The sequence below is a fragment of the Papaver somniferum genome, unplaced genomic scaffold (genome assembly GCF_003573695.1).
Source record: "Papaver somniferum cultivar HN1 unplaced genomic scaffold, ASM357369v1 unplaced-scaffold_16, whole genome shotgun sequence".
In the NCBI taxonomy this organism is placed as follows: Eukaryota; Viridiplantae; Streptophyta; class Magnoliopsida; order Ranunculales; family Papaveraceae; genus Papaver; species Papaver somniferum.
The window spans coordinates 392,106-415,650 of NW_020625486.1; the positions used below are offsets into that span (position 1 = coordinate 392,106).

A 23,545-nucleotide genomic window follows, 5' to 3' on the forward strand; every position below is an offset into this window, starting at 1 on the left:
TAAATCTGTAGTTACATTTTACTCATTCTTGAAAACTAACAAAGGTTTTGTCTGAAATGTAAAGTTCTGACAATAGTATTCAGTGAGACCTAGCATAAGAAAAATGGTACATACGGAACCGTTCATTGTGAAGTCCATATAAACAAGTGTGACAAATATTCAAATATAGGAATAGTTATCAGTGGAATAGTTATCGAGATTGTTAGTTACTCTCTGCATTCTATGCCGAGAATGAGCTGTTTGAGTTGCTCATATCCAATTTGTCTGATATGTTCGGAAGCCTTGAGAGCGAGCAAAAGCAACCAGTTCTTAAAAGTTTGCAGTGCATTTTGAAATGGTATGTGGGAATGGTAATGGTTTTAGGGTGAAATGGGATGCGACAGGATGATAGAGATAAAGCATGAAGGTGCTAGGTTGCTTCCGATGTCATTGTCAGCAACTAACAAGGGGCAATCATTGCTAAGATTAAGAATGCTGCTGAGAGACCCTCCTGTATTGTATGAGCATAAAATATTTTGAAGTGCTCGGAAGTTGGATCTTCTCATATGGGACTGGAATTGCTACTACAAAGGTCATCTCTGAAGTCCAACTCCCATAAGACTACTGGCAGAAGCTTCACAAAACGTTAACTTTTTTACTACTAACGTTTTGATTACTAGAAGTCATAAAATGATTTCTGCATATGCATCAAAACAGGCTACAACTAACAATTATTATATTTTAACTATAGAGAATTAGCCTTTAACAACCATTCCAACGTATGTGGATTAGACTTCCGATCATCAGCTGATCGATGTAGCAATCACCATCTATTTCAATTCTCTCTGGATGTATAATCTTTATAGACTTGTCAGTAAATGGTAAAAGTAAATTTTGGAAGATGTCAATTAGGTATAGATTTGCTAATTATTCTCAAATTGACCGATATACAGTATTGTGCAGTGTGGTCTGTCTGTGGCACCTATATGGATATGGCTGCCAAAATACACAATGCGTGTGTGAAGATAACAATCCATTCTTGTTATATCCGAATCTATTCTCACTTTATTTTACTTTTCTTCCATTTCCCTGCTTTCCTCTTTCCAGTTTCCAGATCCCTAAACCCCCCATTTCCGATGTTTCCAAAATCAGTGTTTCTTAAATCTAAGAAGAATTTCTGTTTCTCTTTGTAGAAAGATTAAAAGGGTTTCATGGATTGCTTCAAGATTCTACCTAGAGATATTACATTGAACATTTTAACCCGCTTACCTGCTGAATGTATTCTGGAGTGCAAATCGGTATGCACAGGTTGGAATAATATTGTTTCTCATCATCCATCGTTCTACAAGATGCACTTACATCGTCATAATGATTCTACTGGTGATGATTCTGGTAAGCTGAGTTTTCTTAGTTTGACTAATGATGAGATTTTTTACTATCTTGAATCTAATGAGAATAATGAGTCAACAGCACCTGTCGAGAGAATCAAAAGGATGAATTTTACCCCTCCATTTAAGAGATTTAGGTTTATTGGTTCATGCAAGGTTTGATCTGTCTTGTTAAACCACGATCTGTTTGTATCTGTAACCCTATCACTAGGGAATATGTGATTCTTCCGGAAATTATTATGGATAATATGGATTTATGTTGGATCAGCGGATTCTGCTATGTTTCTTCAACTAATGAGTACAAAGTTTTAAGAATATATTCGGTCCCTTGGAAAGTGCACATATACACTCTAGGCTCTGGCAGTGGATGGAGAAAACTTGATGAGTTCAATTATGCATACCGGGTCTCTTATATACACTGTACCTTTGCCAATGAAGCTGTTTACTGGATGGATGATAATTTAAAAATGATCTGTAGCTTCGATTTTGTTGAGGAAAAAATTCGTGAACATCTTTCACCACCTCCTTTGCCACCAAATAGTGATTGGTTTCGCTGTCACATAGGGGTTTTGGATGGGTTTCTGTATTTTACTAGTAATGTTGAAGATGACAAACTTCAATACTTATGGCTATTAAAAACGAAGGATGATGATCATGGCATCAGAGGGGTTGGAGTAAAGAGTTTAAGATTGACAAAAGCAGATTATTAGCAGTTGTGAAGAGTTAAAGTGCTTTTAACTTACATTGGTATCATCTGGACAGTTATGGCACAAAAGCTTCAGAATCAAAAAGGCTTGTGGAACTCAAGAAAAGGAGATGTTTAGTTATCCCTCACAAGAACAGCTTAGTTTCATTGAAAGAATTAGGGAACAAGATACAGAAACAATGGAGTCAGTTGAAGGAGACATAGAGCCTTGATCAGTATCTCAAGCAAATATAGAGGATGGGAACCCTGAAAGCACACTTATAAACTGGTAATGTTTATTGAGTTTTCTAGTATTTTTTTAGACTTTTGAGATTTTCGTTTTGAAATTGGATAACTAGTAACCTTTTTGTGAACCTAATGCTATCGTCACTGTCTTTGTGAGCTGTGTATTATAAGTTACTTTTATTCCATCTTTATATCATCAGTCCAACTTTATAGTAGTGTTTTTTTTATGTATTGGGTAAAGGTGTATTCCTTTGTTGATTGTGCATTTTGTTAGTGACTCGTCCTTAATCAGTGATGTCTACATTAGTGACTTACTTTGTTTATCTGCATTAGTGACTTACTTCGTTCAACTTTGCCAGTAGTAGGGAATGCTTCTTACATTATCTGGTAGGTAATTTTAGGGATCCATATTTTGTTCTAGTGTTATGATACTGATTTTGTTAGTGTTGCAGTTACTTGTATCAATTTTTAGAATTTGCTAGTTTGAGTATGAAACTGCATTGTCAGTTTATCCTCGTCCATCAATAAATTTCACAACAACAGTTGAGTTAACTAGGCGGAGTTTTGGGTGGTTGGAGAAGCCAAACTTGATGAAGAGTTTTAGGTGTCAGGAATTTGAAATTCTGCTTTAAAATTGTTTTTTCGAATTAAATTTTGAAGGTGGGTTTAATTGGGGTTGTTTTTTGAGTAGGCATCAGCATGGTTGAAGCAGAAGGACTTTATGAAGATCCATCGCACGACCAGTTTCGTAAAGTAATATGCCGAGCAGGTAAAACTACACTTATGCTACTGAAAATTAGTAAATGCATCACATGAGAATGGTACAGCTGCTTATTAGCTTACCGTCGATGCAGGAGTTTAATGTGATAATAAGGCGATGTACGACACGTTATTTAGAACCGTTCATGTCCATTATTGCTGTAAGAAAAGAAGGCCAGGATGTGTTTGTTTCCTGCCTAAAAATGTCATTGGAACTCTGGATTTTCGTGTCAAGTACTTGTTACAGGGGGAGACTTATCCCGAGGTGCATGCATCATACGCAGTTGGATAATTTTCTAATTTAAGTTAGCAATTTGATGTTGAGAATCACCTAAGATTTGAATCCATTGATTGCTCAGGAACTTTGGAAGCCTGTGAATATGTTTAGCACCTTCAAAAGAAGAGGATGACAGAAATATGGCATTATCTCGTACGCTACTGTTACCGAAATTGCAGGTCAACAAGTTGTTGGAAGCAGCATGCTGAAGTTTGCAATTAAAACTGCAAAAGAAGACGGTAAGACTATCCGTCCCTCCTTCCTTTGACTGCTTAAGTTCTCTTCTAGTTATCCAAATTGCACGCTTTGCTGCAAGGAGGAAAACTAATGCAACCGATTATCTTGAATTTGATGTGACAGGAGGTGTAAAGCAGGTATACTTACTTGTCCGTCGATAATATACCAGAACTGGCATTATAAACCAGATGTACTTAGTTGAGCTAATGTTAATTGGAAGATTTCCTCAATTATATTGTCAGTAGCTCAGTTGGCGTCTTAGCATACTTGAGGCTCCATTGTTGAGCCAGTTACTAATGGTGGATGTAGTCTGTGGTCATACGTATAAGAGTGAAATTGCTCATTAAAATGAAGGGGGAAATTATGAATTGAGACTAAATGTCTTGAGGCCGAAAAGGAGAACTTAGAGTTCTATAATTTGCTTTCTCTTGATGCTCATGAACTGTTTACTTCTCTATTCTATGTTGTCTTGATAAGATATTAATTGCCCGCGCGTCTTGTCTGTCTTTTCTGATTTTTCCTTAAGATTTTTACCTCTCCAAAATATCCAGAGAAGATGCTGTTCTGTGGTAATTTTGTATTTATTCAGCTCTTTATTCCACCAGATTCATGTCTTAAAAATGTATATGGTTCTGCTTTCTGCTAGTTCTTTTTTATGAAAATACCAAATCATGGTTTGATAATAAGTTTTGATAATTTATGTTCACTTATTTAGGTGTTAGCGGCTTTGTTGGCTCAAGGTTCAAAATTATGGATGTTTGATGAGGTTCCAATTGAAGAAAGAGAGAGGAAGCTCATTGATGGAGGACTTGATATTTCTCGAATAGCAAACCTAAATCTTGAATGCTGTCACAACATCTGGGGAGTCTTTCTCTAGAGACATTTGGTTCTGTAAGTGTAAAATCTCAACTTTGCTTTCCTTTCTCTTTACTGGTACATGGCTGATAATTTGGTACCAGTTGGTGCGCTTTGTTTCATTACTTATTTAGTTATTTGCGTGCTGCATTGGTTAAAGTTAAACAAGGTTCTTTTCGTTAAAATCAATGAGAAATACACGCAATATTGGACTTCTTTATCAATTGACGATTGTATATTGCTGCTCACTAGTACATGAACTAGGAGTTGGAACAACCACATGACCTCGTACTTGTTTGAACCTAGGGCCTTTCAAGCACTTTAAACCATTGTCGAAATCTTCCCCGTTTCTAGTTTATGACTTGTTAATTTCTTTTGTGAAATACAAGTCATTTAACTTGAGTTTTTCCAACAGTTGAACTTTAACACCAAGCAAACAGACATTCTGACTCCAGATCTCTCACGACTCTTCTCCTCATCCAAGATATATTTCTAGACGTGAATCGCATTAGCATTTTGTTCCATTTGATCTGCACGACTTTGATGGTATTCAAAGTTGTATCTGTGATTCTGTATCACGATTTAAACCATATCGTGATATAACTGTACAAGGTGAAACTTATCCTGAATACTGCTTTTATGGGCTTGACTACACAGTGGTACAAGAAACATGAACGCATTTTTTTAACAAATTGCTTTTTAGCTATTCTTGAATGAGCATAGTTGCCAAAGAATGCATCTATGTTTTTCTTCCACTGTTTAAATGACACCACACACTTGTTGATCTTGCTCAGAAAACACAAAGATATCACTAATCAAATAATCTATTTAGGTTTGCTCAGTCATAGAGTCAAATGAGACTCGGTCTGGTTCCTATTGAATCCGAATTTGTGTTAGATTATGAGTACATGTTTTACGTTGTAGTCTTTGATCATAAAATTAGCTATGCCTACAATATACCGTGCTTCTGAGAGTAATCTATGTAAAAATGGTTGAATTTCTGAGCCATAATCGATAGACTAAACGGTCTAGGGTTAGATGTTATTGAATTAATTATTAAATTCGACAGTGATGATCATTCCACAGCTTTATGCCAGTTCCGCTTCAGAAAATTCTTGTTCTGTAGTTCACTAATCCCTCAAAAGTTCAACCCTGTTACAAAGGTTTCTGTCAGTCTTATGGTGTTTGTTATTATTGATTCTTGTGTGGGATTTGAGTTGAAAATTTCAGATGAGAGGAATCCAGTATCAACTTGTATAGGTAAAACCATGGTTGCTGGTTGTGGTCATAGAAGTAAATCTGGGTTTACATGAGCAGTATTGGCTGGTAGAGGTGACATCTTCTTAACCCTAACTCAGCAATACAATTTGGTAGCTTCTGAACATATTCTGTCACATATTGGTGGCTGGAACAAACAATTTGGCCGCAGCTACAAAGAAATCACCACATGCCAGTTTGATAAAGGAACAAGACAACTACATGTTGTATCCACTTTAGGACCGTTGGATCAAATAATAACAATAAGAAATGAACCCTAAACTGGCTTGGTAGAATTATAAGTAGCAGAGTTTTCTTTTCCATCCTTCTATTTCCGCCTCCATCTTCTGAAACAAACCCTAACCCAAGAACAAGCAACAGGAAGCGCCTCCTCCTTCATTACACACCAACAACATAATCCCATGGTAGCAGACGTGTTAATCATCAACACAAAACATTTTCACACTATGATTTTTCCTCTCAATTATCTTAAATTCTCCACTGCGCTCCTGCAGTAGCACCACCTTGTGCTTGTTTGCAACTTTGTTAAGATTCTTTTGACTTAGTTATCTTCTTTGTTAGTTTGACAAAGCGAAGTTCGGTAATTCTTTGCTGTACAAGAATGTAATCGTATAAAAGATCCAAGCATAATTGAATTTCTATGTATAAGTGTAAGTATTTAATAAAAACTAAAATTGATGGGTTCTTTTTTATTTCTGTATTCAACTGTGCGTTAATTGTGTGTACATTCCTTATAATCCAAACGGTTGACCACGTAGGTGCTCAGATCTCACCACCGGTGGGTGAGAATATGAGAGAATCATAGAAGAAAAAAAAGAAGGTGAAAATGCTTTCAATAATTGGCCTGTAACCAATTTGGCTCATTTAATTCTGAATCCTGTAAGATGGGTTTTTAACGTCGCATGAATTCTTAGTTGGGTTTGGTTCATTTGACACCACAGGGAATTCAATCCCTAGTTCTTGCATTTTCTTCAAGATTCTGCTGTAAAAATGTGAGTTCATTGTGTTAATTCTATTCTGAATTCATTCTTTGAATTCTTGATGAACCTTGCTATATGGTCATGCATTTCTCTGTGAATCTGATCAGGCAGGATGTTCTGAATAGGCATCAAGCATGGTTGAAAGCAGGAGGAGTTTATGAAGATCCATCACACAGCCAGTTTGTAAAGCAATACGCCAAGCAGGTAAAACTACACTTACACTACTGAAAATTAGTAAATGCATCACATGAGAATGGTACAGCTGCTTATTGGCTTACTGTCGATGCAGGAGTTTAATGTGATAATATGGCAATGTACGACACGTTATCTAAAAACCGTCCATGTGCATTAATGCTGTAAGAAAGCAAGGTGAGAATGTGCTTAATGCCATGCTTAAAAAGTCTTCGGAACTCTGGATTTTCGTGTCAAGTACCTGTTACAGGGGGGACTTATCCTGGGGTGCATTATACGTACTTGGATAATTTTCTAGTTTAAGTTGGCAATTTGATGTTAAGAATCACCTAAGATTTGAATCCATTGATTTTCCTGGAACTTCGGATGCCTATGAATGTGTTTAGCACCTTAAAAAAAAGAGGATCACAGAATTATGGCATAATCTCGAACGTAACCGAATTGGCATGTTAACAAGTTGTTGGAAGCAGCATGCTGAAGTTTGCAATTGAAACTGCAAAAGAAGATGGTAAAAAAATCCATCCCTCCGTCCTTTGACTGCTGATTGACTTCTCTTCCAGTCATCCAAATTGCACGCTTAGCTGCAAGGAGGAAAACTAATGCAACCAATAATCTTGAATTTGATGTTGCAGGTATAAAGCAGGTATTCTTAATGTCTGCCGGGATAACAAACAAACAACAGGTGAAGTTGTTGAACAAATTGAATTCGACAAGTTAACCCATTGCAAAAATGATGTTTGGACCTGTCATACGGCTGAGGAGAACTATGTAATACAAGGATTTTTGTTGTGATTTTCTTTGAAGTTTTTTATCAGATAGCTATTATTTAGTTTTAGCTCATGTTCTGTTATTTATTGTTAATTATTGTGTAGGGTAAAATGCTTGAACTCCGAGCTGCGCCTACTCCGAAGGTTCAACACCATTGACCGATGCTCAAATATGTGAGGAAGTGCTAGGTGTAAGATCCAGTTATGTTAAGGGTCTTGGTCATGGGTATGAAAAACGTAGCTCGTCTAGCATTGAATATAATGCAGAGTTAGGCGAAGCACTTAGGCGGGCAGATGAAGCATAGAAAAGAAATAAGGAACTTGAAGAAAGAGTTTACGAAACAAATCGCACAATACAGGGTCTGGTAACTGACACAATGGTCAAGCAACCGAGCAACAGAAACTCCATCGCTCGATGGTCAAGCAACCGCTTGATGGTCATTCCATCGTTGTCGCTAGTCAAACTGTCGCTCGATGATTAGAAAATCGTTAAACAGATCTTCATCCAACAGGTATTTCCCCCCTCTATAAATACCTAATTTTAATCTCATTTCAACTCACACCAGAATTTCTCAATCTCTCAAGAATTTTTCAATCTCTCTCTAGAATTTCTCAATCTCCAATTTTTTCATCACTCATCCAATTCCTTAGAGAGCATGGCTGATAATATGAATCTGGCTGAGTGTATGGCAAACCAATGTACTATCCAAAATTGAAGAGCCGATAATCGTGCAATCGTAGAAACTAGGAGAAGTCAAATTAGGAATGTCAAATGAGGCGAAACCTAAAATTCAAAAATGCGGAAGATGAATGTATTTGCAGGAATTATATTGATTTTACAATGGATCCAACATTTCATCACCAACTATTGTGGAAAAGGATTTATGTTAGATTTCAAGAACAAACAATGAACCTACGCGGTCGTAGTCTTTCAGATTTGATTAACCGCTTCGGTATAATTAGGCAGGAAGTTAGTTGTTATGTTGCTATACTTCAACGAGAAGGTCCAACCTTGAGAAGTGGTGAAACCTTGATGGAATTTCAGGAAAGGTGTCATGTGGAATATCGTCGCATCTACGGGGAAAAAATCCATTTTGAAAATTGTTTCGAGATTTTAAGATGTTCGCCCAACTATTTTAAGTTGTTTCCATTTTAAGATTTTATGATGTTGTAATTTCTCAATTATCCACTATTAATATTTGTTTAAGTTTTAATGAATTTGCTATTTTGTTTAAGTTTTAATATTTGTAATAGTTTTAATATTTAAGAATATAATTAATATTAATTTTCAAAAATATTCGTCAAATTTTCGAATTTATTTAAACTTCACAAAATTTAAAACATCAATATTAAAATAGTCATTTTACAAGACATAAAACTAGACAATAATTGGAAAGACTCTAAAAATAAAAATTTGGGAAAATGTTCTTCATCTTGTTCATCTTCTTCATTTCACCAAACTTCCAATCAATGCGCTCATGAACGGAATCACATTTGTTTATCTTCTTATTTGGCTTCAAATTTGTTTTGCCTTGGACTTGAACTTTCTTTGCCTTCATCTTGTTCATCTTCTTCCTCTTAGCTGCGGTTTTGACTTGGTTAACATCCAAAACTTGAAGACATCTTTGCTTTTTACCAATTTCTTTATAACTCTCACAAATCTTCTTAACGGCACCTTCAAGCATTACTCCAGAAAAATCAAGTTGTGTTGCCGAATCAAGTTCGGTTAATTGTGTCATTTGGAGAAAATAGAAGAAATAAATTAGAATGAGAAATAGAGAATAGATGAAGAAATAGAGAATTTTTTTTGTGTAAAAAATTTGGGATAAGATTTGAGTTTGAAAGTTACACTTTTATAGCGATAAAGAACTAGTCGTTGGTGCTTGAGACAAAACCGCTGGCGAAAATGTTATTATCGTTCATAAAGACTCTGTCCCTGGCGATATACTCAAAATCTCTCGCTAGGATGTCTATCACTTATTGATTCTCCCATAGTGGCACCAATGGTTTGCCACGCCACCTGGCACGCCAAACACCATTTTTTTTGGCATATGCATAGAAATAAGACTTACAAACTAACATTTATTTGGGGGAAAAGTTATTGCGGCTGCTAAAACATTTTTTATCTAGCATCGTAAAAACAAACCACCGATAAATACAAACCAACATTTCATAATTAAATTTTATAACTTTTTCAATTATCAATTTTTTTTATTAAATAACATGTAAAAAAGTAATTTCTTTTTTTTACAAGTATATCAACAACCAATGATTTGTAAATGGTGAATAGTGACACTGCTTGGCGTAGACAAAAATGTGCTCGAGCAGCACCCTGGTAAAAATATTTCTCCTTATTTGCCGTGGTACACTCTACACAAAGGCGTGTAGTCGAGACCCACCACAGGCACAACTCCCGAGTCCCAACCGCTCCGCTTCACTGAATTTACTCTCAAACCCTTAGGCGCGCCTTTTTGGCTGAAAGTTTTCACTTCCTTCGCTTCTTCTTCTTTGTTTACTGCTAAGATCTTACTTAGTGCTGCTCATGTTGATGTTGTTTTATTTGGATCATGATCTGCAGCAGCAGTTGCTCATCTACTTGGATAATGGATATGGAATAGGTGGAAGTGCTATTCATTTGGCTGCTGCTGGAGGGATAGTTCGATGTTCTGAAGTACTTGATTGAGGAGATGAAACTTATGTGGATGTGGAAAGTAATTCAGGTATTTAGTAATTTTGGGGGAATTCTTGTGATTCGATCATTCTTTGGTGTTGAGTGTTCTCGCTTGTAAACTGCGTGATTGGATTTGTTTTTTCCGTCTATTTCTGTGTTAAGGTTTTGGAATTGGAAATTGTTGTTTTTGTATTGATGTATTGGACATGTTTAAGGGTTTACTGAATGCCTATTGCCACACCTTAAGTTACATGATCTCCAACAATATTTGTTTTCTTTTGTGTGGTTCTCTTTTTCGTTTTCTGTCTAATTGTACTGAAATTGGTGTGGGTGTTTTTGGATTGGATATTAGATGATGATGAAGCCATGACAACATGGGTTAATGAACTATTTTGGTTCCAATGTGTCATCCAGACATCTTAGAGTAGCCTAAATAAGGCCCTGGTGTTTTTTTCGTGTTGCAGGGCATAACGATATCATACCTTTGTTACTTCCAAAAGGTATTAATGTGGATGTATCGAATGGTAATGGCTCACCGCTACAATATGCTGCCGTTGCTAGCAAATATGATATTGTTAAAGTTCTTCTGGATCATGGTGCCAATGTGAGTAGCATTTACCTTCTCTTCATGAATAGGCGTGGCATTCTGATTAACGAAGATTTAAATGAACCCATAATCGTAAGCTATATATTATCCAGATTGGATGCGATCTGCTTGATCATGACATCTGCTTATCTCTAATTGTGAATTCGAACTAAAAGCTTACATCTTCTATAGTTGTTGAGTTGAATCTCTGCCTAATGTTGGTTTATAAGTCTTTGCCCTTCAGCATACTTGTTGGGATGATAGTGTGTTCATAATACACCTCCTCTCTATGTACATGGTTGTTATGTGAAAATGACAAGAACATAGAATCTTTCCTTCTACTTCCACAGTGTCTCCTTCGGTTATTCTATAGTCAAGGGGGATCACTGAATCTACCTTCTGTTTATCTTTGCAGCCAAATCTAGTCTTGCATGATACATTTACTCCACTTCATTCATCTATATATGTCCAATCTTGGCAATGCGCGGAAGCATTACTGAAGGTAGAAATATTTTCTAACTATTACATTTTGCTATATTTACAGTTAAGTGTATTTTCAAACTACATTCTTGTTGGATTCATTAAAATCTGTTAAGACTAGTTTGTATGATTCAAACTATTACTTTTTGCTATATTTACAGTTAGTGTATTTTTCTTGATTTCAGATGTATATTAGGGAACTTTCCATGTTTTCCTTGGTTCCATTTCTTTTCATCCGGCCTTTAGGGAGTTTGTACAAGTGGTGATGGGGTTTTCGTCATATGTTTATTATACCATTTTTGGGTTTGTAAATAATCCCTCTACATTTTTTCGTCTGTGTAGGAATGTGCTGATCCAAATGGTGGATCAGATGGAACAAGAGCTCTGCCACTAGCAGCTGTAATGGGGGTAGTAAAAATCATCAGGCTGGTGCAGATCCATATGTTACAAATATAGTAAGCTAGTTATACTTTCGGTCTCTGTTCATTTATCGGACATCATTTTGTGTATGGAATGAGCGTCTCTTTAGATTTTATAAAGCTCCAAGGGCCACTTTGAGTCGAGTGATCAAAAGGATTGCCTTGAATACTTCGTCCTTGCGCTAAAAAGGCGCAATTTTTGATTTTTATTGTGCTTTCGTGATATGAAAAGAAGCGGCACTATGAGATGATTCGTTGGTCTCACTATGGTAGTCTGGGTTTTGAAAGTCAACCCTTTTTTTGTCACAGCACGGACTAAAGCCAATTGAAGTCTCAGCTTATAAAGATAATCGCCGAGGTGTTGAAATTCTTTTTCCTGTGACTTCTCCTTTTCCTTCATATGTTGAGTGGAGAGTAAATGGAACAATTGAAGCATGCAAATTCTAAGGAGTTTGACAATAAGGTAAATAAAATATGTGTATTTATTTTGAGGTTTTGAATAGTGTCTTTAGACAATAAGCTCACTATCTTTTCACTGGCATACTGTAAATCAAATTACTAGAAGTTCTGGATCGGCATTAGGTTTGTAGTATCATGCCATACCATTTTATACTTGTTTTTGTTGCTCACTATCATAAATGTGTAGTTCATAGAAACTCTTGAAGTGAATTTACTGTATTAAATATCCATTATTGACAAATGATTCGTCAAGCGAAGGCGGCTTTTGTTGAGGCAAAATCAAGGGGCACAAGTGCATTCCATAGGAAGGAGTATTGGCTAGCAGTGTATTGGTAGACAGAGTTATCTTTTTGTAACTGAAACACTAAGGTTGAGCGTTTAAGTGAATTTCAATTTTATTGAAAACTTTTGAATGGAAGGTGAAATAGAAACAAACACATGTTCCTTATATATTGTTGTGAATTGCAGGAATATTCACATTTATATTAGAAATGTGCATTTGCCATATCATGATCTAGAAACGAAATAGGGTACAAGCCTTCATTTTTCTTTTGGTCAGTAACTAAATATTTCTATGCAGTTTCTTGCTTTCTTATATGCTTATTTCAAAATCTATGGTCTTTCAGAACCGGGGTTCCTTTCAAGTCTCAACTGCACGGTTTTGCACAAGAAAGAGGGCTTCTTTGTTCCTATCATTAGTACTTACCTATATCCAGTTGAATGACTCGTGCTTTTCATATTACTGGCAAAGAAAGCATTAAGAGGTTTTGGGAGATTCTTGTTCAAGTGAAGAAATTTGTTGAAAGAAAAGAGATGGGTGATGTGCAGTCAATACTACCACGGGAGATTATTTAGGCCTGTTGCACACTGTCAATGGTCAGATGGTAGGAAGATCAGAAGCTGAAAATGTGTACATGGGCAAATGATTTTCAAAGGATCACGATAACATGAATTGTTGTCGCATTTGCTTAAATGGTTTCATAGAGGTAATGCTGATACTTAAATTCAAAGTTTTGCTTCGGAGTATAGATTAAATGATTTATCAGACATAATTGCAAGCCAAGTTCTACTCTGCAATCATCTAGTTTCCTATATCCCTTAGAAGTACATCAGTAAAAATAATATCATATATTAAATCTTAGAGTTGATTTATAAAACGGTTGATGCAATCTTTAGCAGCTTTCAATCCTCCAAACCTAGTTTTCTTGTATCAAAGTTGTATTGAGTCATTTTATTTCGTACAGAGGCATCATTGTCAAAGCTTTTTCTGCCTCTTAAAGTGGTTAAGCTTATATTTCTTAAATGATTTAGTATTTAGAATAAGTCCAAACTTCACTTGGTAACATGTAGCCTCTAGAGTCTAGAGTAGTCCTTCCACCATACCTCGATATCTTTGTCCTATTGGAAGACTTTAGCTTTCTCATGGAATTGTGGGCTTGCGAGCAAACATCTGACCTGGTACTAGTATGTCTAGTGTTAGTTTGTGCCATGAGATAATGTGTCTGGAGTTTAGCTACTTAAGCACGTTTTGTTTTTAGATTACATCAATCACAGTAATTATTAGTATTGTTTATTGTAATTACTTTGAACAACTTGTTTGCATGCTTTAATCAACTTCTTGTTTTGCTTAACTCTTAAACTATCTGTAATTATTTTTCATGGGTGTTGGGATGAGCCCTTTGGAAAATTGCCCTTTGTACAATCATGTTTCTTTGAAAGAAATTTCTGTTAGAGTGCAATGCAAATTTGTTCGAAAGAATATAATCTTCATTAATGGTGTTCTGAACATTTAATCAGGTAACCAAATCCCAATGTTTCGGTGATACAATTCATATATGTGTTTGCAGTGCAAAAATGTCCATTGCAACTGAAGAAATATGAAACCTTGAACTTCTTTTCTCTATTATAATTTAGGATGTCAGTTTTATATCTTCTAATTTCTTCTTGTTTGGTTTACGTTTTAGCAGAATCCCATTGACAACTATGAGTTTTGGATATATTGAGAGCTTAATGCAGTCCTCAGAAAAGAATTCAAGAAGCAAGTGAGTAGCTGATATTCAGAAACAAGTTTAAGAACTCTCACTAACATTGGCTGCTCTGAGATGAAATACCAATTTTTAAATTTTATATTGAAGAGGGCACTGGCTAAAAAAGGCTCTGTAGGATGGAAAGGTACGGCACTGAGAAAGAAGAAATAGATTTGCTATCAAAGAAGCTCTTAATAAAAGGTAAGGATGATTAAAATTTCTCTCTCAAACACTTCCTTTATCTTGATTATTTTCCGATGTAATTTTTTTTTCCTGAAGCATGATGTAATATTGTTATTTATGTATCTAATTGTATTTTTTTATTTTGCAGTAATTTCGCATTTGGAGTCGTTGATCATCAACTAAAGTTGTGTCTTCACGTTCCCCAACCAACCTTTCAGAAACGAAAGACGAAAGGAGTACTAAGCGATTCAATCGTTTTATCAAACTTTCATATTTGCAACTGTGCACAGTTGAATATTTATCAATCTTGCTTAGAACTTGAAGCATAAAATTGCCTTAACAGGTTTGATAGAGTGGAATCTTTAAAAAAACAATCGAAAATGGAAAGTGCTGGTTGCCATCTCCAGATGTTTCTGAACCAGAGCATTTAGGGAGGACACGGGATCTAAAGCATAGTGATGCAATCTCTTTTGAAGAGAGAAAAAATAACCATATATTGTTTTTCAGATATGAAAGTAGGCACGACAAAAACGTTGATATGGAAGCTGTTCATCTGTTTAGATAGATCCACATAAGTTTAATCTCTTTATATAAGTTGATGAGCTATCTAAATATATGCATAAACTCATTAATATTGTATGAATTATTATAATGCAAAATTTCTGGTAGTCGTGATTGCTAATTTATTGCTTGACTCGACAGGACCAAAAGGAAGAGCTCAAGATGCAGAGAAGAGTTGGAGGAATGTGAGGTAACATCCCCTCCTCAGTATAATGATGATAGTTCCAATTTGATTTTTAAGAGAAACACAAAAAGATCCGACCACACAAGACTAGCTACTGTTGTTCCTTGATGCTGTTTATATTAATGCTGGGTTATCTTAGGTGCGGGCACTTCAGTTAGCGGGAAAATGCGGTTAATGTAAGGAGAATTCAACTCTAACTATTGCTGCCATGATGGTCTCAGTGTGGTATTTACCATAGTACTTGGGCATATCGCAGCTTTATTTGTTCGTGAACTATGAACCTTACTTGAAGTGCTGCAACTTGTGTTACTTATCCGAATCAAGATTTGTACAATGTGTTAAATGTAAGAATGAGCTGTCTGTTTAACTTATCCTCGATCTTTATTTGGTTTGTTGTTTGATTTCGCAGTAGAGATATTCCTGATGAGCAACTAATAGTAGTGCTGCAGTGGTATGCTAAGCTTTAAAAAATTTAGGTCATTAAGAGAACCACTGTCCACTTCTTCATAGGTCGTTGTTTCAAGCTGTTGTAATACTCTGTTATTGGAATCTTAAGAAGACTAGCGATCCCAGTATCTGTAGCTGTCCTTCCACTAAACATCTGCGATAAAACAGTGGAATTTTACATACAAATTCAGGAGTATAGAAATCTCTGAAGATCAGTTGCATAATAATAATTATTATTATTATCTTTTTACATCGATACTACAAAATCTGCTGCAAAATCCTTGACTTGTTTGTGCTGGTAGAGGACCTAGAGGTTACAGCAACAGCACTGAACTCCATTATTATTTATCAGTAAACAAAACAATTATTCTAATGCTTTTGAGTTTTGTGGTACAGCGCCCCTCACTCGTGACCTACCCTACCCTAAGTAAGATGATAGGTGTACGTCAAATCCTTTGGCACGACTTTTCTTAAATGGCTCTTTCTCTCTCACAATTTCAACTTTCAAGAGCTGTGCAGCTATACCAATGAAACTTGATTGCCGCCGACTTTTCTTAAACAGACTTGACATAAATGGCTAGGGGATGCGCTAGTTTCCAATACCGACCTGAACCATGCGCATTGTAAGGCTTAGTTTTATGGGAGAGATAGATTCTGCTAGATTGGTCAATCCGCCAGCCTCCTACTTTCTATGGGTTGGCCAATCTAGCAGCGAAACGCCGAACCAAGCAGTGTTAGGTGAACTGGGACCAAAACGTTGAATGGTTCAACGCTCAAAAAGTAACCAAAACGCTGAACTATTCAGCGCTTTAAATTTCAGACGTTAGATCAAATTTTGTGATTTTTGGGATCCGTGTGATTTATGTGATTTGTGTGAGCGCCGAATCATTCAGCGTTTTGGTTACCTTTTGAGCGCCGAACCATTCAGCGTTTCAATCTCGCTGCTAGTTGAACTGCGAGCAAATGCTAGGAGAAAGAAGTAGCCAGATTCTCTGTTAACACTTTTCCCATGCGTTTTTCAACTTTTGCAACAGATTTTGGCCAATCTATCAAACAAAACTATCCCATAGGACTAAGCCTAAGGGTGTTATTAGGTTTATCTCAATTTCAAGTTAGAAAAACTCGCTCGATAATACCCCCGAAATTATCGTACCAGTCTCTTTAAAATTCACAAAGTTAAAACGTCTGTAACTAGGCGTAGAAAAATTGGTCCACAGCCCGAAAGCCTAGAAGCCGTGGACGTAGAGTTGTCACTTCAAATGCCAACCTCTTTTATGGCCAACTCTGTCAATCAGATGGATCGGATAATGTTGATTCAAATCCTCCCAATGCAATATGAATTGGCCAGGCTTTTGCCGCTTGTAATATGAACGAAGATCTCAATCATGTTATTTCCTATTATGCGCACCTCCCATTAACATGACGAATTATATTTCATTGTGGTAGATTTTGAGAAATATACCTCTTCCAGAACTGGAATCTTGCTCATAAACTGTTTGGGTTTAGCATGATTTTGATCCAAGTTCAAACCAGAATGAATCAAACTTATTTGGGACAATTATTCATGCATCACCTTTCCATAACTCGGTGGGAAGTCTAAGTTTATGCTTGGATCTTACTATAGGGTCAAAATTATAACAATGTTTTGCTAAACATTGTTATAAACTTATGGACCAGTTGCAAAAATAATTAGAGAAAAAAAGGAAATTTGATGATTTTGTAATTGTAAAAATTAAATTAATAAAAAAATCTCCACACTAGATTTGACTAGACACCTCGCCAAGTACTATGTCGGTAGCTCATCAAGATTCAGGATTCCTAGCTAGCCCCCCTGACCTCATAGGCCGTGGCTAATGTTGTTTTTATTACATCGATGCATTTTCAACTTTAGTTTAAATTTCACAAAATATTATCAATTAAGTTTCTTTACATCTATAAATTAAATTTGGTAAAAACTAAAATTGACAAAAGAGAAGAAAAAAAATCTTTTTTCTCCGGTTTGTCGTCTTTACTATTCACCTAAATATAGCTCCACAACAGTAATAAAATCTAGCCAAAATGATTATGGAGTATTTCGACCCTGCAAGGAGTCCAACCCCTAGTTAGCAATTCGTGATTCGGCATACTATAGAACGGCATACGTACGGGTATTATACGGATTTCGTAAATATTAAATTCGATCAACGGTTCGTGATTCGGGAGTAATTCGGAACGGCGTTCGTACGTGTATAATTAGATTTATAAATATGAGTTCGTCTCTGAAAATTCGGTATCTATATATAATAAATAATTAGTATTTATAAGGACATAGACTAATTTTTATGCATATTTGTGAGTTATTTAAAGAAGAAATAAACTTAATATGATGATATTAATAATATATACAACATTAGTCATCCAAGAGGACGTGGTATAATGGTTTAGATGTATGATTAGTAAGTTTGAGATCTCTCTCACCTTCACTTTCAAATATCTTCAGTCATTTTTGTTTCATAAAAATTACAACGTCTAATATTGGTTCGTGTATGCTCGGGAGGCAGTAAAGCCCAAAAAATAGGGCCTTTGAAAGCGTAAAAGCTAAAGAATTTATGGCGAATTAAGCGGACGTATCATTCGGGATTCGGGATATGTAAAATTCGTGAACGATTCGCGAATAATCCGGGAGTGCCACGTAATACGCGACTTGGGTTCGGAGTTAAAAACTTACTAACTAGGGTCCAACCATAGCTACAGAATTGAAAAAGATTAAGAACAAATGTTATAAAAATTTAAAGTAACTTATGCTCGAAAAGAGGGCACTTTAATTTTTGAAAGATAGCAGTACATCCATGATCCACCCCACTTCCCTATTATTATACGCAAATTGTGATTGATACCCTTTCAAGGGTACCTGCAAAACAAACAACAAATATGGATCAAGGTTATCTCACACAATTGTACTTCTCTATCGTATCACTACCACTGTTGAGCCTTTGCAGATTATAGTCATTTCTTTGGGCTTGATTCTGCCACGTGGCCTTCAGTTATTACATCAATATATGTTCAGGAAACCTAACAATGCCATGGACATTACATCACAAAGGATATCCCACTCAAGAAGACTAAATTAAAACATTCAAAAGAGAGCACTTTCAAAAGAGAAAAAGAAGTAAATTAAAACATAAGAACCTGTATACTCACTTGGTATATACTCACTTGGTAATGAACTAAGCCTTTCTTTGTAGTATCAAAGGGACTGGGAATCTCAACTTCAATGACCTACCAACAAAGAATGTAAATGTAAGTCGTGATAGTTCCACTATCCAAATAATGATTTCACCGGAGCAATGTCTATAATTCACACACATCGCGTTCATATTTCATTATATCAAAAAAGAAGTAGTGTGTTGCAAACTTCGCCTCAAAGTAGGGATGGCAATTTGCCCCACCCAAATTCATCCCCATGGAGATCCGTCCCTATGGATTAGGGATCATCCGTATAAACGGGGACGGGACAGGGTATGGGGAATCCTCGAAAATAGTGATGTTCGATGGGATGGGATTCAAGGTCTCCATCCCATACCCGCCCCATATCATAATTTATTATATCTTGTCGAGGAAATTTTTTGGAAGATAACGAAGAAGATCATGATAGGATGATTAACGTGGAGGAAGATAGTTAATAATGAGAAACTAAGAAGTAAAATGAATCATAATACTTAATTGTGGATCAATTGTTTCATTTATTTTTCAGTTTAGTAGGTTATTATAAACTTAAAATTTCAAAATGCACTACTTAGGTTAGTTCATTGTTTGAACCGTTATACTTATTTTTAAATAATTATTATTTACAATTTTTTTAATATTTATTATAATGTTACGGTAATAGCCATCCCCACGTGAAAGAAATTAGGAGCCACTGCATCTCCCAAATTAACAAATATACAATGTTCCAATAAGCAAATCGATTAAAAAAAAAATGACGTTACGTAACCTCAATGGCGCCGGTGCCGAAATGTTGTTTCTTCCCTTGCCGGAATGAAGTATGACGTTACGTAACCTCCAACCCAGCGCTCTCCATGCTTCTGCAGCACCTTTGGATAAAGATGCCATACCTCTGTTGTGATCATCCATTGTACTGGACTCAACCTTGCATCTCCAGACAATTAATCTCCTTTGGGAGTGACCAAGTTTTGCTTGATTCATCGTACGAGACACCTCCTCCTTCGAATCATTATTCACAAGTGTGGTGGGGACAGAATTTCCAGTTCGCTCCGAGGATTCGCATACCACCATTGCAAAGAGGTGCGTCAAAATTTCAATCTCTAATTTCGCTGTTTTTGATCCAGAATGGTTTAGTAGAGAGTTGTTTGTCCGTATGTTAGCGAAAAGTGGAAGGGATGAGTAACGAGTGAACAAAATTAAGAAGAGCTGAACTTAAGAGATCCAAGAAACAATAATATTAGAGGTTTGAGATATCCAATGGAGAGCTCCATAAACAAACACATTGCTTCTGATACCAAAGTAATATGGTTTAGTTTGAAAGCATTTCCATGAATTTGATCTTAACGTGTAGACATGAACTGAAAAAATATGTGTGAGCACACGAACCACGTGCGTGTCCGAACGCTCACAATCAATCTTTAATATCTAAGGAGATTATGGTGATGGTACCCTGGTGTTGATTCATTGGCTCAAAACCTTCGGGTTTATCATGGCCTCCTCCAACCACTCCAGGCGTGGCGTTTGTGCATGAGATATAAGTATTAAGGAAAAAAAAACACATAAGCAAACACGTGTGGAGCTAAATGAATGTAAAGTGCTGAAATGTAAATAAAACCAAGGTTTACGTGGTTCAGCACTAAGGCCTACATCCACAGGATTTGTTGTTCTAATTTGTTCTTCACGGTTACACGAACAGTTGAATGATTTTTGGGGTTTACATGTTTCTCTCCTCTCAGGGATTAACCTACCTTTGCTATTTCTCTCTCTCTCTCTTTCCTTCCCTTCCTGATCTTTTCCCCTCTCTTCCTCTTGGTGGAGATTGGGTATTTATAAGGTTAGAACGTGGGTCCCATCTCTGAAGAACGTTGGAACCTTATCTTCTTGTGTCCTTGCGTCCATCGCGCGGAGGTCTGCATTTCCCCCTTGATCCCGCAGAGGCATCCTCGCTCGTTCCACAGGTTGGTCGACACGTACACTGCTCGGAGTGTTTAATGTGGGTAGTTGAGGGGTCTGCTCGTGTCAGACAAGTGTCTTCTGCCCCTGTCAGTCCGTGTCAGCTAACTTTCTCTCCACCGTCGATCTTGGCTTCTCTTTTGGGGATGAGATAAAGTAACTCCTCGGGGTTTATTTGGTGTTTCGTGACCCATCATGTTTCGATGTTTTTGGCCTGCATGCTTTCCACGTGCCTCTTTATATACACGTGTCTGATAGTGAGATATATGTGTACACAATTTGCCCCTTTTCTTCGGGCTTGAATGACTAATGGGTGCCTTGAAGAAAAACTATCGTCGCATATTCTTCTCACTCCTAATAACTTCTCCTAGATGTTTGGGCACGTCTTTTATTCGTGCATTAACTGCTTATGTAACGGGCACGTTTTCCCATTCCTCTCTTAATTTCCTTCTCTTTCTTTCGGGTATTTTAAGGATAGAAGGAAAATTTAATTTCATTCTTCCTAAACACTCTCTCAGTTTTCATTCTTCCTTTAAATTTTTTGTCTGTCTTCATTGAACCTGTGACCTTAAATTCTCTGTCAGTCTTCATTGCACTTGTGATCTTAAATTTTCTGTCAGTCTTCATTGCCCCTGTGATCTTAAATTCTCTCCACCTTAGCATTAACCACGCCCGCTTCTCCTGTTTGTTTCTTCTACTGCTGTTTTTGCCGGTAAGTTTTCCTTTTCTTTATTTCCACCGTTTTATGCTGTGTTGACTTGTGAATTTTCTGCTACTGTTGTTCCTTGTTTGTGATGAAGAACTTCTTCTGATGCTTGTATACTAGTTTGCCCCTGTTCTTCATCTTAAATTAAGGAAGCCATTACTTCGAGGGTGAAATATTGAGCATGTATACTACTTTTAGGGTTGCTACGTTATCGTGGTTGTATTACTATGGATGTGTTTTTTGATTTTGGTGATTTTGGTGATTTTGGTGTGTAACTTGTTCTTGATTTTATTCTTTCCGCATACATGTCTGACCGTCCGCGGCCTACTTATCAGACTCCGGATTCTGGGTTATCGAGATCTCCTCCGCGTCGAGAGTCTCAAGATGATGTTCGTCGGAGTCGAGTTTCTTCTGGAGCGAAAGCCTCGTCCTCTAGGGAAGATATTCCCCCGATAATTCCGTCTGGTTCTCGAAGAGTCTTTGATCGCTCAGTGGCTCGTCCTCGTGATGATACTAGGAGTACGCAGGCTTCGCCCCGCGCTGTTGCTTTTGACATTCCTCCTCTACGTTCGTTAGTGCCCGAGCATCATCTACGGTCTTCTCCAACTTTTAAAGGGAAGAATACGAAGAGCGTAGCTCCTAGGGTTGAATCTTCAAAGAATCCCCCCGTGAAGAGAAAAGCTTCGGAAGCGTTCGTTAGTTCATCCGGCCCTGCCGAGGAGGATGAGGCTGCTCCCTTGATACGCAGTGTCTCTGTTAGCAGGAAAAAAGTAACTTTTAAGCACATCGATCTTGAAATATTCAAGGAAAAGCATGAGCTTCAAGCCTTCGGGGTTCGTTTCTATGCCCCTGAGGATGATATTACGTATGAGCTTATCTCCAAGTACGAATTCGATGAGTTTCATTTGTTGACGACGGTTGGGGCATTCGAGGCTGGTCTGATGCTGCCGTTGTACAAATCCGATGATTCCTTCTACTACGACGTGCTGGCTAGTCGTGAGGGTTCTTCCACCAATACTCATAGCCGTTCCGTATCCCAACTATCGGGGAATTATCTCTGCGCCCTGAAGGAATGCTATCTGCGGAGTAAGGGGGAAACGTCGATGACTTGTTACGTTCCCAATCCCATGGAGAAGGAATGGTATACGCCTGAGAATTTCAATAACTCCTTTGGGGATTACGTCAATAGTAGGAATCGCAAGCCGTGGAGTGTCAGCCTTCGGAATCTCCCTGCTCCTCGAGGCGAGATTCGTCTGTTAAATGAGGTCAGCGATGCCAAGCTGAAGTATGTTCCTGGCACGGAGGCGTCCAGTCGTCGGAAACTCTTCCCCGCGCGAGAGAGGATCAAGCGCGATCATGATTACGAGTGGCACGCCACCGTTATCGAGATAGTTGGTCCGTGGGCTTACGGTTGGATTCCCGGTCCCCGCGGTTGGCGGCCTACCGAGAATAGTAAGCCGCGTGAATCTCCTCCTGTTCGCTATGGAGATTTCTGCCCCTGGCGTCTGAACTTTGCGGGCATGAATTTTCCTTATGCCCTGGACGTCATAGAGGGAGACGAGGAGGATGGTTCCGGTGCTATGCTCCCACCGAAGAATATCTCAGCTGCTCAGGTATGCAGATTCTAGCTGCGCTTCTTTTTTAGAACTTCCATCAGACGGGAAAAATAGTTCTTTTTGTGGTGTTGGTTTCAGGTATTGAAGAAGAAAAAGATTAGGCCGAAGCAGTCTTCTACTACGGTGATGGGCGAGGTTGAGGCCCAAGAAGAAGTTACTAGTCCAGTGAACGAAGAGTTTGCTGAGGACGAGATTACAGATGGGGAGGAACGTACTGGTACCTCCCCTATCAATGTCGGAGAAGAGGTCTTCGCTGGTCACGCTGGTGATGAAGGAAGGAACAAAGTTGTGATGGCTGATGACGTTGTTATTGGGGATGTTTCCGTCCCTGCTGGTGATGTCGCGGATACCCTTCCCACTTCTCAAGAATTTTCTTTTGATCGGATGTATTCCACGGGGGAGTTTT

General features: G+C 37.4%; 3 long non-coding RNA genes across 4 annotated transcripts; all 3 read left to right on the forward strand.

Annotated features, from left to right (window-relative positions):
* Positions 1-1,793: 1,793 nt before the first annotated feature.
* LOC113337411 lies at positions 1,794-8,938 on the forward strand. Of its 2 annotated transcripts, XR_003354220.1 has the most exons (10): positions 1,794-2,341; positions 2,990-3,067; positions 3,153-3,322; positions 3,417-3,573; positions 3,695-3,708; positions 4,287-4,462; positions 6,792-6,888; positions 6,974-7,384; positions 7,509-7,644; positions 7,749-8,938. It is a non-coding gene; the product is annotated as an uncharacterized LOC113337411 (long non-coding RNA). The 2 variants fall into 2 exon arrangements; XR_003354221.1 differs by lacking the exon at positions 3,695-3,708 and having other exon boundaries at positions 3,153-3,573.
* Positions 8,939-11,332: 2,394 nt separating this feature from the next.
* LOC113337345 lies at positions 11,333-12,251 on the forward strand. The gene is made up of 3 exons (XR_003354197.1): positions 11,333-11,402; positions 11,723-11,835; positions 12,109-12,251. It is a non-coding gene; the product is annotated as an uncharacterized LOC113337345 (long non-coding RNA).
* Positions 12,252-13,033: 782 nt separating this feature from the next.
* LOC113337335 lies at positions 13,034-15,066 on the forward strand. The gene is made up of 4 exons (XR_003354189.1): positions 13,034-13,244; positions 14,226-14,300; positions 14,394-14,486; positions 14,617-15,066. It is a non-coding gene; the product is annotated as an uncharacterized LOC113337335 (long non-coding RNA).
* Positions 15,067-23,545: the final 8,479 nt, after the last annotated feature.